Source organism: Anthonomus grandis, chromosome 4 (assembly GCF_022605725.1).
Source record: "Anthonomus grandis grandis chromosome 4, icAntGran1.3, whole genome shotgun sequence".
Classification (NCBI taxonomy): Eukaryota; Metazoa; Arthropoda; class Insecta; order Coleoptera; family Curculionidae; genus Anthonomus; species Anthonomus grandis.
In genome coordinates this window covers 13,810,663-13,824,849 of record NC_065549.1, presented here as the reverse complement: position 1 = coordinate 13,824,849, position 14,187 = coordinate 13,810,663, and the positions used below count along the sequence as shown (strand labels likewise).

General features: G+C 28.9%; 1 protein-coding gene across 1 annotated transcript in view; it reads right to left on the bottom strand.

Annotated features, from left to right (window-relative positions):
• The window catches only part of LOC126734940 (retinaldehyde-binding protein 1), a 77,188-nt gene extending 63,785 nt beyond the window's left edge, over window positions 1-13,403 (bottom strand). The window contains exon 1 of the mRNA XM_050438792.1: window positions 13,221-13,403. The gene's annotated coding sequence lies outside the window, so the exon portion shown is untranslated. The remainder of the gene's footprint in view (window positions 1-13,220) is intronic.
• Between the last annotated feature and the right edge of the window lie 784 nt (window positions 13,404-14,187).

Genomic DNA, 14,187 nt, shown 5'->3' with positions numbered 1-14,187 from the left:
GATCTATCTGCATTAAGTTTAAACCATATTAAAAAACTTAATTTATAAAATTATGAAGAAATATAAAGGTATTAAAAATATGGTGATACAAAATTGTCAACCAAAATTCAAATAATTGCGATTTTTTTGTTTCTACCGTAAAATGCACAATTTTGAAATATTCATGTAACTTTCTTTCCAAAGAAGCCAAAAACTATAAGCTTATGTAAGATAAGAAAGGAATTTTACTTCTTTCACTATAACAGATACCCACAAATCACATTTTAACTTAATTAGACAAATAAGCTTTCAATTAAGGTAAAATATTCGGGAATTATAAATGGCCAAAATCTGAAGTGGACAGAACAGTTGGATTATTTGTAAACAAGTAAACTTCAAAGACTTATCACTCATTCATAAATTCTATATTATTCGAGATATTTAAGCTGAAAATTGCTCATACAAGCACATAGGTCATTAATAGACTCATTACTTAGATCTAGTGTTATAGTATGGGGTAGAGTTAATCTAATTTGAGACAATTAAAAATAATTCTGAATTATGTTTTAAAAAAAAATCTATATAGAGAGCAGACTCTATCCTAATACTGTATTACATAATAAAGAAATTAACGATATATCGTTGCTAAGATCAAAAAATAACTTAAACCTGTTTAATAAAAGATCAAGAAAATATATCACTACATACATATAAGAATTTTTTTTCGTTGAAATACTTTCTCAATAATTATCTTCTTTGTTTTAGTTTGTTAGTTTTAGGTAGGTGTATGTATGGTAGTGGCGAGTCTCTGTTAGACTAGGACAAAAAATAAATACATTATTGCTGCTTTTAACATTATGTAAGCTCAAAAAAAATATACAGGTATGTACAGGGTATCCCATTTTGGGTACTTTTGCGGGGTATTTCCGTTATTTTTAACGTTAGCGAGATGCGGTTTTCGCTACGTTTTCGTAAAAATAACGATGCTGTTAACAAAAATTCCAAAGCCCTCTTAATTTTTAAGATATAGGCCATTTTTGAAAATTCGACATTTTGGGACCCTCCTTATATTTCGGTTTTTCTTTAACTTATCGAATATATAAAAAACCGTTTAATAGATTTTTTTCCGTAGAATGCAGTGGCATAGAATATTTTTTTTTAAATATTTACTGTTTTTGAGTTATAAGCCAAACTTATGTTTTTTTAATGGAACACAATTTTTTTCAAAAATATATAATGGTATGCACTTTTTTTTAGGAAACATGCAAATAAATGACAATTTTTTAAAATTAAGGACATAAATTTATTAGTAGGCCATGAATAACAATAACAAAGATAAAAGTTACACAAATCACTAACAAAGAATTGGATTCATTGCAAATTCATTGGATGAAATCAAAATATACCTATTGAGACAAAAACATATTATTAAAAAAAATACACTAAAACAGTATAACTCCAATTTTTACAACATAAGCTTGTTTTGTAGCATAAAACAACAAAACATACAAAACAAAAAACTCAACTGTATTTAACAAAAAGAAAAAAAAATTAAAGATAATGTTCAAAATGATGACCATTCTCTCGAATGCAAAATTGACACATTTTTGTGATTCTTTCAATGGCATTAAATAGAACCATTGGTCTCCTTCGCAGATTTTGAAAGGCTAAATAAATTGCCTCTCAAAGTTCGGCAATTCCATCATAACGTGTTTTATACACTTCATTTTGTAGATACCCCCATAAAAAAAAATCGAAAATTGAAAGATCTGGAGATCGTGGGGGCCATCTTACAGGTCCGTTGGTACCTAACCATCTTTGCGGAAAATTATTTTCAAGAAATTCCCTTACTAGCCTTGAATTATGACTAGGAGCACCATCTTGTTGTAAGTAAACTGCATTATATTGTGCTAGCGGAATATTTTCTAGGAGTTCAGGAATAGCTTCCTCAAGGATTTCTAGGTATCTACGTGCTGTAAGACCTCCTTCAAAAATCCGATAAACTACCGACACCCCAACTCCAAAACGTCCCTGTTGTGCCCTTTCGAACAATAAATGCTGATTTTTGTTTTCCAATTCCTGATATTGTGACGATTCAAAATGCTGACCAAATAAAAAATCTGCCGAACAAATCATTAACTTCGATTTGTTGTAGATACCACCGGCAATACAGTGCTCAGCATCGCCAGGATGCAACTGTTGAACAATACTAAATTTATACGGATGATACTTGTATTATTTTAGGATCCTTTGAGCATTAGTTTTTGACACACCAATATCTTTCTCAATTTTTCTGCATGAGGACGAAGGTGTTGCTTCAATATATCCCAAAACATCTATTTCTTTTCTTTCCCTATTCTCCTTGTTCTAGGTATTCGGAGGCGGGCGAACAAAGGTTCCGTGTTCAACTAAATTTGCTTTTAAGCGAGCAAATATCTCAATAAACGGTTGTCGCCTCTCTGGATATCTAAAAAACACAAACTTATAATCGTAATTTAAATTTTAGTACCCATTATCGCTTACTTACCTTTGAAAATATAACGCCGAAGCTTCTTCAGAATTTTCGTTACTTTGTATAAAACATACCAACATATCATATTTTTCGTAATTTTCAGACGCTGTCATTTTTCAAAGAATTTATTAAATAAAGAAAAAAACAAATACTTACAATACAAATATTTGACATTTAGTTGACTTTTATTTTGTTATCAACAAGAGTCATGGCATACTAATAAATTTATGTCCTTAATTTTAGAAAATTGTCATTTATTTATATGTTTCTTAAAAAAAAGGGCATACCATTATATATTTTTGAAAAGGTAAAAAGAAGACAAATTTATTAGTGCAGGGTGTTCCATTAAAAAAAAAACATAAGTTTGGCTTATAAATCAAAAACAGTAAATATTAAAAAAAATAATCTACGCCACTGCATTCTACGGAAAAAAATCTATAAAACTGTTATTTTACATATTCGATAAGTTAAAGAATAACCGAAATACAAGGGGGGTCCCAAAATGTGGAATTTTCAAAAATGGCCTATATCTTAAAAACTAAGAGGGCTTTGGAATTTTTGTTAACGGCATCGTTATTTTCACGAAAAAGTAGTACTCTGTCGCGAAAACCGCATCACGATAACGTTAAAAATAACGCAGATACCCCGCAAAAGTACCCAAAATGGGACACCCTGTACATACAGGTATTCAAGGTACCTATTGAGATACCCAGAAATAATTTTTGATCTCTAGGCATTGTAAATTGACAAAAAAAAATTCTCTAATCAAGTCTAATTAAGAATAAATTTTGAATTTGAATTTCGAACAGCTGTTTTCAGGATAACCGGAAGTGGCAAAAAAACAATTGAATATGTCATTAAATTTTCTGGTTAAAGTAAAAACAAGGTTTATGCGAAAATTAAGGAGAAATTAAATTTCGAGTAAAAAAATTTTTATATTTTTTTTATATGCAGTACAATTATGGCTCTATATAAGGTTAGGCCCTAAAAGACTTAAATTATCCTTATTAACAAAACCTATTTTTTTGAAAAATATAATAAAATATATTATGTATATAAAAATATTAAACTTTGTATCCTTAAATCACACGTTATTCTTTAAAAGATGAAATGTTTTTAGATCTTCTACCGTTAATTGAATAATAGTATTAATTCCTATCCAGTTCTATTATTCAATCAACGCTTCTACCATTTGGTTTCTTGGATTAGTTTCTCCCTGTAAGATTTATGCAATTTTATGTCATGTTTTGAATAACGTAATTAAAATAATTTTTTTTCTAATATAGATTAATAGATAGATAATGCCTTTATTAAACAAATAAAATTCTTAACAAATATAAATAATAATTATAGTTTCGTGAAACCTAACCTCTTAGTTAACCCGTAATTTTCCATTATCCGAACTAAATCACCAGTAACTTAAAATTATGATAATTTACCACAATAAAAAACCACTTATTTCTCTAAAATCCAATAATTATAAGTTGGAGCACAAAAGAATAAACAAAAGAGATTACATTTTTTATTTCAGGGTAAAATAAATCTCACTTTTTTATCGGTGCACAAAAGTAAAAGTAAAGAATTCTACGCCATTACCATTTCCACTCAGAATTTATCTAGGATATATGATCGTATCTTTTATTCCATGTAGAAGTCTACAGCATGTGTTTTGTACCCTCTCTATTTTATTTTTATTTACTTATTTATTTTATTGACATCACTCAATAGTATTTTTGTCAGAGGCAAAGATGCACTCACTCTCACTCCCACTCAAAAAGATTATAATTTCAACTAATTATCATTTCCATAGATTCAAGATATCATTTCATTACTATAGAGAGATTAATATCTATCCGAAAATTGAGGTAAACCTAAAGCAACACACTCTTTATATTTTAAACATGAAATCGATTTGGTCAGAATTACACAGAGCAGAACAGCATAAAATATATTAAAAATATTTTTACTCGAGCTCTAAACGGTTTCTCATAAACCGAACGCACCAAGACGTCCATTCAGTGGATTAAATATACTCGCCGGCACAAAATTCCGTCCGCCACCCTGAAATATTGGCCAAGTTTGATGTTTTATAAATTTTTTATTTTTTATCAGATTCTCATGATTTTACCATCAGTTTTTAGATACATTTCATGTAATTTTTTAAAATCATTTTGTAAAGTAGCATTTTTCGATTAGGCTATATTATACAGGAGTAAAACAAACTGTTGTTTTTTCTCGTAATTTCAAAAGACCCTGTAGGAAAATTAAGGTGGATAATTCTGTTTACATACTGTTCCTTGTAATCTTTGATGTATTTTAAACATTTTAATTTTTGATTCATTCCATTATCTCATTTGTGCTGCGAGCTGCAAATTTTTTATTAAAACGCTGATTTGAAGCTTATTTTTAGATAATTAATGTCAAGTTTTCGGTTAAAAATTACCGACGTTGGCTAAGGACGCAATTAATGTGACATAAAGTTTGACAGTGTCACTATTATAGTTTGTTGTGTGTCAATATGGTATTAACTCCAGCAGACGTGGGTAGAATTGTTGCGTTAATAGAGGATGGCCGTAGCAAAAGTTATGTCGCCCGTACTCTGAGATTTCCGCGGTCTACAGTTCGAGATGCCTGGAATAGGTATTTACCGACGGGAATTTTTACTAGACGACAAGGCTCTGGCAGAAGGAGAATGACCACTGCAGCTGATGATCACTTTGTCACCATTAGTTCTTTAAGAGATCGAAGATCTACTGCTGTGTGTCTAAAAAATGACCTGCGAATACTTCATGGAGTAAGTGTAAGTGAAAGAACGATACGTAGAAGATTAGCAGAAGCTGGACTTTATTCACGAAGGCCAGCAAGATGTCCACAATTACTTCCTCGGCATCGACAACACTGACTGAGGTTTGCAAGATCGCATTTTGAGTGGACTCTAGAACAGTAGGCAAACGTACTATTCACAGATGAATCCAGGGTTTGTTTAAGGACGCCGGATGGTCGTGAGCGGGTATACAGACGTAGAAATGAAAGATATGCTGACTGCACCATTTCAGAACAAATCTCATATCGTGGCGGTTCAGTCATGATTTGGGCGGGTATTTCTACCGAAGCACGCACCAATCTTGTAGTTACTGAAAATGGAGCTCTAACCGCCCACCGTTACATTGAGGAAATCCTTCAAGAAGTTGTTGTCCCATTTGCTCCATTCATTGGGAACCAATTTACATTTATGCATGATAATGCTAGACCTCACGTTGCACATGTAGTGAGCGAATATCTGGATGAAGTTGGACTCCCAAAATTGGAATGGCCCGCATGTAGCCCGGATCTCAACCCAATAGAACATCTTTGGGATCAACTTAAAAGGGCCGTTCGTCGTCAGTTCAGAGAAAAAACAACAGTTTGTTTTACTCCTGTATAATATAGCCTAATCGAAAAATGCTACTTTACAAAATAATTTTAAAAAATTACAACAAATGTATCTAAAAACTGATGGCAAAATCGTGAGAATCTGATAAAAAAATTATAAAACATCAAACTTGGCCAATATTTCAGGGTGGCGGAATTTTGTGCCGGCGAGTGTAGATTTACTCTTAGATATTTAGTGGTCTGAAATATTTGAAGAAAATAGTATACTGTTCAACAAGTGAGAAAAACGACATATATCTCATCACAGAAGTATCTGTAAATCACAAGAGGAAGAACTATGTCATCTTCTTAGGTCTTGTACACTGTACTTTTGCAAGTGTTCAAAATTTAAATTGCAAATTTCTTCACAGTTGCCAAATCCACAATTTTATACTGGCTACTATTTACGAAGGTGATCTGCGAATATTTTAATTAATGCAGAGGCAGATTTTTTAATTCTAAAACGACATGGGGATTGGAAATACAGCTATATTTCTAAATCAATAACTTTATGTCTGATAAAATAAAAATATCAAGAAATATTGTAGAATCAATTCAGCCTCCAGCACTATTTGAACCTAAACATAACAATAACGTGAGAGATCGGTACGTTTTTTCTTTTAAAGTTGACTTCACCTCATATTTCTATTACCGAAAACGTGTTTAAGCAAAACGCACTACTATAGGAATAACTTTCCAAAATTGTTCAAATATAACTGTTAAGAGGAGTTCGCGTACATAACCGGATATATCGACTTTCAGAAAATTTTCAGGAAACACGAAAAACACCCTGTGTATTTATATTTAAAAATAGTAATATTTTAAAAAAATAGCTTTAATTAAGCGGGGTTGACTAATTTATTAACCTAAAAAGAAACAAAAAAAAAATTAACAATTCGTCATTATTAGCAATAAAAGTTTGTATATATCGGTTTTTGCACACAAACGAGACATATTTAAAAATTTGACAATTTGAAAAAAAAAGACATTTTGATCACTCGAGGATCTGGTTGTTGGTGTACACGTTTAGCCCATCTCAACTATCCTGCTTAAATAACTTTGCCAATATCTGGTTCCTCATAGAGTTCAGTCAGTTGTTTGTTCTTGAACATAACTGGGTTTTTTGGGTTTTTCCGCTCATTTTCCTTGGTAAGTGTCCAAGTCTCACTACTGTACCTTACATGACCACTGATATATGGCTATTTTATTTTAATTTTTGATCTTCTGGATAGATATTTGCTGTTAATTATTTCTTTTAAAGCATGCGTGCATTTTCAGAGGCATTGGATTCATATCTTCGGATATACAGTTTTTCTCGTCGTGCCCTCCCGGTAGCTAAAACTTGTGAACCTCTCAAAATTGTACTCTCTTATTGTAACGTGTTGCCCTATCCTATCTCCTCTCGTTCTTTTACCAATATCTGTTTTTGAACTTTGAAATTGATTGAATAATTTAAATTGAATAACTCATTTGCAATTATTACGGTGTTTCCAACTACGTCAATGTTGTCGGATAAAACCAGGAGAATCCTTGGGCCATCACTATCAAAGACCTGCGTGGCCAATCCCGCCGCCCTTATAGCTTCTTCCAAGGCAATATGATATAAGAACAATATTGGTAAAATAGAATCACCTTGCTTAACCGACATCTTAAATAAATTTGATAATGTCTCACCGACGTTTACACTACTTTTGGAGCCGGTGACACATATATTATTAACTTGATGAGATTTCTGGGAATTTCTTGCTCTACAATTGCGTGCTATAGCTTAAGTCTGAGAAAACTATCGTGTGCTTGTTTAAAGTCGATTAACAGTTAATGAATCTCCCTATTACATTCCCAGTAGTTTTATATTTTTTCTTTCCTTTTTTTTAATTCTATCGATTTAATTTAGCTTGGAGAATTTGAAAATCGTAATAAAAAATTATTGATTCAAAATTGAATTTTAGACCTATTAGGTCACTTTTTCTGAATCCAAACTTCAATGTGAGTGTGAGTGTCTTGATCATATTTGACTTCTTAATAAACGAGATAATCGCATCAAGCAAGTCACTGACTTATATTAGGAAAGTCAAAGAACCAAAAACACTTCCTTGAGACCTCCTGAAGATAAATCTGTTCTTATATCGAGAAAGTTTTGAATCCACACAATGACCTTTTATCCGTATTTATCATGCATTATTTATTCATCAGCTTTACCCAATTATCACTCTAATAGGTCGCTGAAAAATTAAAAAAAAACTCCTTTCCAATTTTTTTGTACATGCACTGAAATTTTTCCACTACGAGACCGAATTATATCTCATCATTAAGATCGTGCAGCTCTGATAATTAAAACACTCTTGGCATTTACCTTAACTAAATAACTACATATGTCGACATAAAGCGGCATTTTTAATACATATACCCAAATAAGTTATATTTTGTAATATACTTAAAGAAAATTCTAAAGTTCGATCAGGTCATTATACTTACAATATTTCGTAATGTTATTATTTATTAAAATATCAAGGTGAAATATTTCATACTAATATTTTTTTTGGGAATGAAGTATCAGTCCAAAATAGCTTTAAATATAATAAACCTGCAAGTTATCAATTATTATTATAAACTATATGAATTATTAATGTTCTATTTTTTATATATTTCACTTAAGATCCACTGTTTTGCATCAAAATTTATGAATTCACCGTATAAGATACGTAAACTTACGTCGGCGAATCGTTATATTAATAATGGAGAAACATTAAAAAATAGCGTACTCTTTAATATTGCTTACCTTCATTTTAATGGAAACTAAAATTTCAATATGCGTGTTGTACAAAAGTTTTTTAATAAGTAAATTTCAGGATCTTTATGTAACCTTGTCATAGAATCTATATATAGGAAATCAATAACCTAGAGAATTAATTGTTCCTTTAAATATAAAAGACTTAAATAGATTTATAAAAAAAGATGAACCTGTGAAATCCTTATCTTACTATGACATTTATATAAAAAATATTTAATGTAAGAAAAAATTAAAAATTCGTATACACTCATATTCTTTTACCTAAAAAAAATTGAAATCAAAACTTAAACAATTTTCATTTTTAATACTTAAATTAGTATTATTTTCTATTATTTTTGAATATTCTCTTTATTGAATTATTTGAGGAAAAGCTTTTAGTGTTTTAACCAAATTTGTCTTTTTTTTATAAAAATCCTCCTTTTTTATATTTTTACATGACTTTATTAATAAATTTAAAGTGAGCTTTGTTTTTAAAATATAAGTTTTTAGTAACTGTTTAACGTTTTTAATTTTTGATATTAATATTTTCATTTAGACATTTTTTTTCGAAATAATGTAAAATGTAAATTAAAAAATGTTAATAAAAAATAAATTAAAAATTACGAATTTTTTGAAGAACTTGTATTAAAGCTTTTACAAGTCAAATTATAATTAAATAAAAAGTATAAAAAAGAATATTTAGCATAATATTATAGGATATTTAAGATATTCCAGGAATAGTCTATGGAATATAAAGATATTTATGCCTTTTTGAGTTTTTATTTTATGCAATTAATGCAATTAAACTGTTTTATAGAAATTAAAAATATTTTAACTCTTTCTTTTTAATTTTCTTTAATTAAATTATTTCATTTAAATTATCTAATTATAATTATTTTAAATTGTATAATATTTTAAATACTTAATTTTAATTCAAGAATCCTTTAAATATCTTTCCTTTCGTTAAATTTAAATTTGAGGAAAAGGACGGTCTTTTAAATTTTAAAGTTATAATAAACGTGTAAATTCTTTATTATTTTGTTTAATTAAATCCATAAAAAAGCATAGGCCTTAGAAAGAAAACCATTTATTCTTCAATATTAAATTCAGTCCCGGAAATATTTAACTAAGGATTCTCAACGTATACTAGCAATATACTGATTTTTTACAAGACATTATTAAAATATCTCAAGAATAACTAATTTAATTATTATAATATATTCCAGGATTATGTTACTAGGGACGCAAATCAATACAAACCAACAATTATTAATTACACAACATTTATGAATTCACCATATAAGATACACAAACTTACGTTCGCTTACCTCTTTAGTTTATCCTAATGAAACCTAAACTTTCAATATACGCGTTATGTTTTCATGTAGATTAGTTTTCGAACAAGTAAATTTCAGGATCTTTACTTAAGCCTGTCACAGTATCTTTTTATAGAAAATCAATAAACTAGAGAATGAAGTATTCATTAATGTACCTAAAAGATTCTTATCATACTATGACTTTTATATAAAAAATATTTTATGAATTTTAATAAGAAAAGAAAATAATATTAATGTAAAGAATTTGGTAAATTTTTAATTTGTTTGGAAGAAAAAGTGTATAGAAAAATGTGTACGCAATCAAATATTTTTGCCTAAAATTCAATTGAAAACTTTAACAATATTCATTTTTAATACTTAAATTTGTCTTATTTTATATTACTATTATTTTTAAATATTTTTTATTCAATTATTTTAGGAAGAACTTTGCTTTAATATTTTCACGAAATTTGTCTATTTTGTATCAAAATCCTCACGGAATTTAAATTCAAAAAATAAAACATTTAAAAACACTGTATTATTTTTTTTTTATTTTACATAACTTTATTAAAGGATTTACAATGAAATTTGTTTTCAAAATAATTGTTTTTATTAACTATTCAACGTTTTTTTTCGTGTTTTTATTATTTGCATTTCGGCATATTTTTATTTTCGAACTAATATAATAATATGTATCTTTAACAATATGTAATTAGAAAAAAATATAAATCTTATCCTTTTTTTCTTTATTTTCTACTGATTATTTCTCCTTTATTCTCTATACATTGTCAATTTAATTGTTAATAATCAAAAATTAATTAAAGATTACGAATTTTATCAACAAGAGGAGAAATTACTAAATTTAAAATATGCTTTTTCATTTTATTTTATTTTATTTTATTTTTATACAAGGGCGGCTCAATAAGTCCGTGACTTTTTGAATTTCCCGCCCTTTAATGGAAATGGCAACTCTGCTCCTGTCAGTTGACGCCTGTCAAAATTTGAACAAGCTGCGTCATTTAGTTTGTGTTTGACAGCTGTTGATAGCAGACTACCACTCGTTTTGAGAAGAAAATGGAAAAAAGTGAGTTTCCTGTGCTCATTAAGCATTATTTTTTACGGAAAAAAACCATCACTCAAACCAAGGCTAAACTTGATAAATATTATGGGGACTCTGCACCATCCATTTCCATGGTAAAGAAGTGGTTTACTGAATTTCGACGTGGCCGTACAAGCACGGAAGATGCCGAACGTTCTGGACGCCCAGTCGAGGTCTCTACATCCAAGACAATCGAAAAAATTCACTGGTTTCCGCAAGATGGGTGCCGCGTTTGCTCACAATCGACCACAAACGCAACCGTGTAACATTTTCCAGGAGTGTTTGGCGTTATTCAACCGTAATATGGACGAATTTTTGCGTCGCTTCGTCACCGTGGACGAAACGTGGATCCACCACAACACGCCGGAGACCAAACAGCAGTCAAAACAGTGGATTTGTCGGGGTGAATCGGCGCCCAAGAAGGCAAAGGTGGGTTTGTCAGCCAATAAAGTCATGGCGACCGTTTTTTGGGATGCACGCGGTAAAATCCACAGTGACTATCTTCAAAAGGGGTATGGAGAGTAATGGAGAATATTATACCAACTTATTGGATAGATTCAATGAGGAACTAAAAGAAAAAAGACCACATTTGGCCAAAACAAAGTTCTTTTCCACCAGGACAATGCAAGGGTCCACACATGTGCAGTTTCCATGGCAAAAATCCATGAATTAGGTTACGAATTACTTCCTCATCCGCCCTATTCTCCAGATTTAGCCCCCAGTGACTATTTCCTATTCCCAAACTTAAAGAAATTACTCGGCGGAAAGAGATTTGACTCCAACGACGAAATCATCTCTCAAATAAATGCCTATTTTGATGACCTCGACAAATCATATTTTTCCGAAGGGATAAAAAAATTGGAGTAATGTTGGACTAATTGTATAGAACTCAAAGGAGACTATGTTGAAAAATAAAATAACTTTTTATATAAAAACCTGTCTTTTATCCAAAAAGTCAAGGACTTATTGACCCGCCCTCGTAGTATAGGCCATAGGGATATTTTAGAATAAATGATTGTACAAAATAAAAATAAGCCTTATATATTATATAAATATGCATTTTTTTAAACTTTTAAAAATCAAATAAAAAAAAATTCAAATTAAAATTTGGCATATTTTACTAATGTGAAGATAAAATAGGAATAGTCTATAAGATATAAATATATTCATGAATAAAAAAATATCGAAAAATTATAAATCTTAAGTAACGAATTTACCTGATTTTGTATTTTTTGTTTTATTTAATTATTTACGTTTTAAAAAATTTTGTTTTTGTTTGTAAAAAAATCAAAAAGATTTGTCATTAACTGACATTTTATTAATTTTTTTATTTAATTTTCTTTAATATTTTTTAATTTAAATTAGTTTTAATTTTATATTCTTGTAAATGCTCAATTCTAATTCAAGAATTCTTATAATATCCTTTTTTCATTATTTTGCAAAAATTGCTCTACAACAAATTAAAAAAAACATTTTCAAAATCTTATTATTATTTAAGGATCTATAACAAATATTGTTTCTATTATTTCTTGAATTTAATTCATGGAAAAAAACGTATCTTCCGTTATATTTATCGACTTTTCTTTTATACAATTAATTTTGTTGTAAAAAAACTTTACTTTTTGCCTGTTTAATCAAATAAGTATATTTAAAATTATTTTATTCTGTGAAAATAAAATTACAAAAGTTAAAAAAAAACAAAGAGATTTATCATTTACCAGCATTTTGGTTTTTAAATTTTCTAATATTTTTTTATTCAAATAATCGAATTACATTTTTTTTCAAATTTCATATTATTCTTTTAGATAATTAATTTTAATTCAAGAATGTTTTCAATATCTTTTTTTCATTATGTTGCAAAAATTTCCCTGCATATTAAAATAAAGGACAAAAAAAATTATTGATTTAAAAAAGTGTAAATTCTTTAATAATTCTCTAATTCACTTCGTAAAAAAAAAAACATATTTTTTCGAAAAAATCGAAATATTTATCAATATTAAATTTAGATGTCCCGGATATATTTAACTGAAGTTGCTCATATTAAAATATTTCATGAATATCTTATTTTATTAATATAATATAACCCAGGATTATACTATATTACTAGCAAAGCAAATAAACACAAAATCTTACCAACAAAATGTGCTTCTCTTCTTCGCAAAAAAAAACAAACTGGCAGTTCAAAAAACGATTAAACGTAAACTGAACTAAGTATAAATGTTATACTTTTAAAATGTACCGAGAACACACACTGCGCCTGGAGGTTAAAATGGTTCAAACCAAGAAAGTACAATGCACGAGTACTCACAGTACATCCTACGTACCGACATTAATGTTAAACCATATGGGGGGACTTTTCTGTGTAGGGTAGGAGATTATATTCGTGAATGATGACACTAAATTTGATGATGCTGTAGGCTATGATTACTTATGTGCATAATATTTATGTCATTGTGAAATGTTTTGTTTACTAAACAAATATTTACCAAAACAATACTATTATTGGCTCTATTGTTTTTTTTTTATTTTATATATTTCTATTTTTTATTTATATTTTACCGATTATGTTTTTCTTTGCCAGATTTTTTTCTTTTATTTATTTCTCTTTTGAGATATATTATTCTATTGTTGCCATAACTTGCAGGCATTTAAGGTCATTTTGTAGGTATTTTCAAGTCGTGTTTTATGTATTACAGGCATTTAACCTTTTTTCCATTTTTAGAACTTGGAATTATTTATTTATATCTACCACAAATTTGACGTAGATATTTTTTATATTTTTCGTACTTTTGGAGTGTAATTTTTTATGCCTTTAGGGTAATTTCAGTTTTTGTCCTATTTTTGGTTTCCCCATTTTATGCTAAGCATTTGAAGCCATTCCTTCGAGGCAGTTTAAATCATGGTTTGTTTCCTCAGTTAGTTAGAGGGTTCAATTAGGTAGTTAGAAGAGTCAAATTAATTAAAACTTTTAAAAGTATAATAAGTTTGGGTATTTAGCTAGCATTAAATACAGAAATTAAATTAAAAAAACTCTAAATAAGGGTAAAAAAAAATAAAATGAAAAACTGAATGAAGTGTTATTATACATAGTATGAAAACA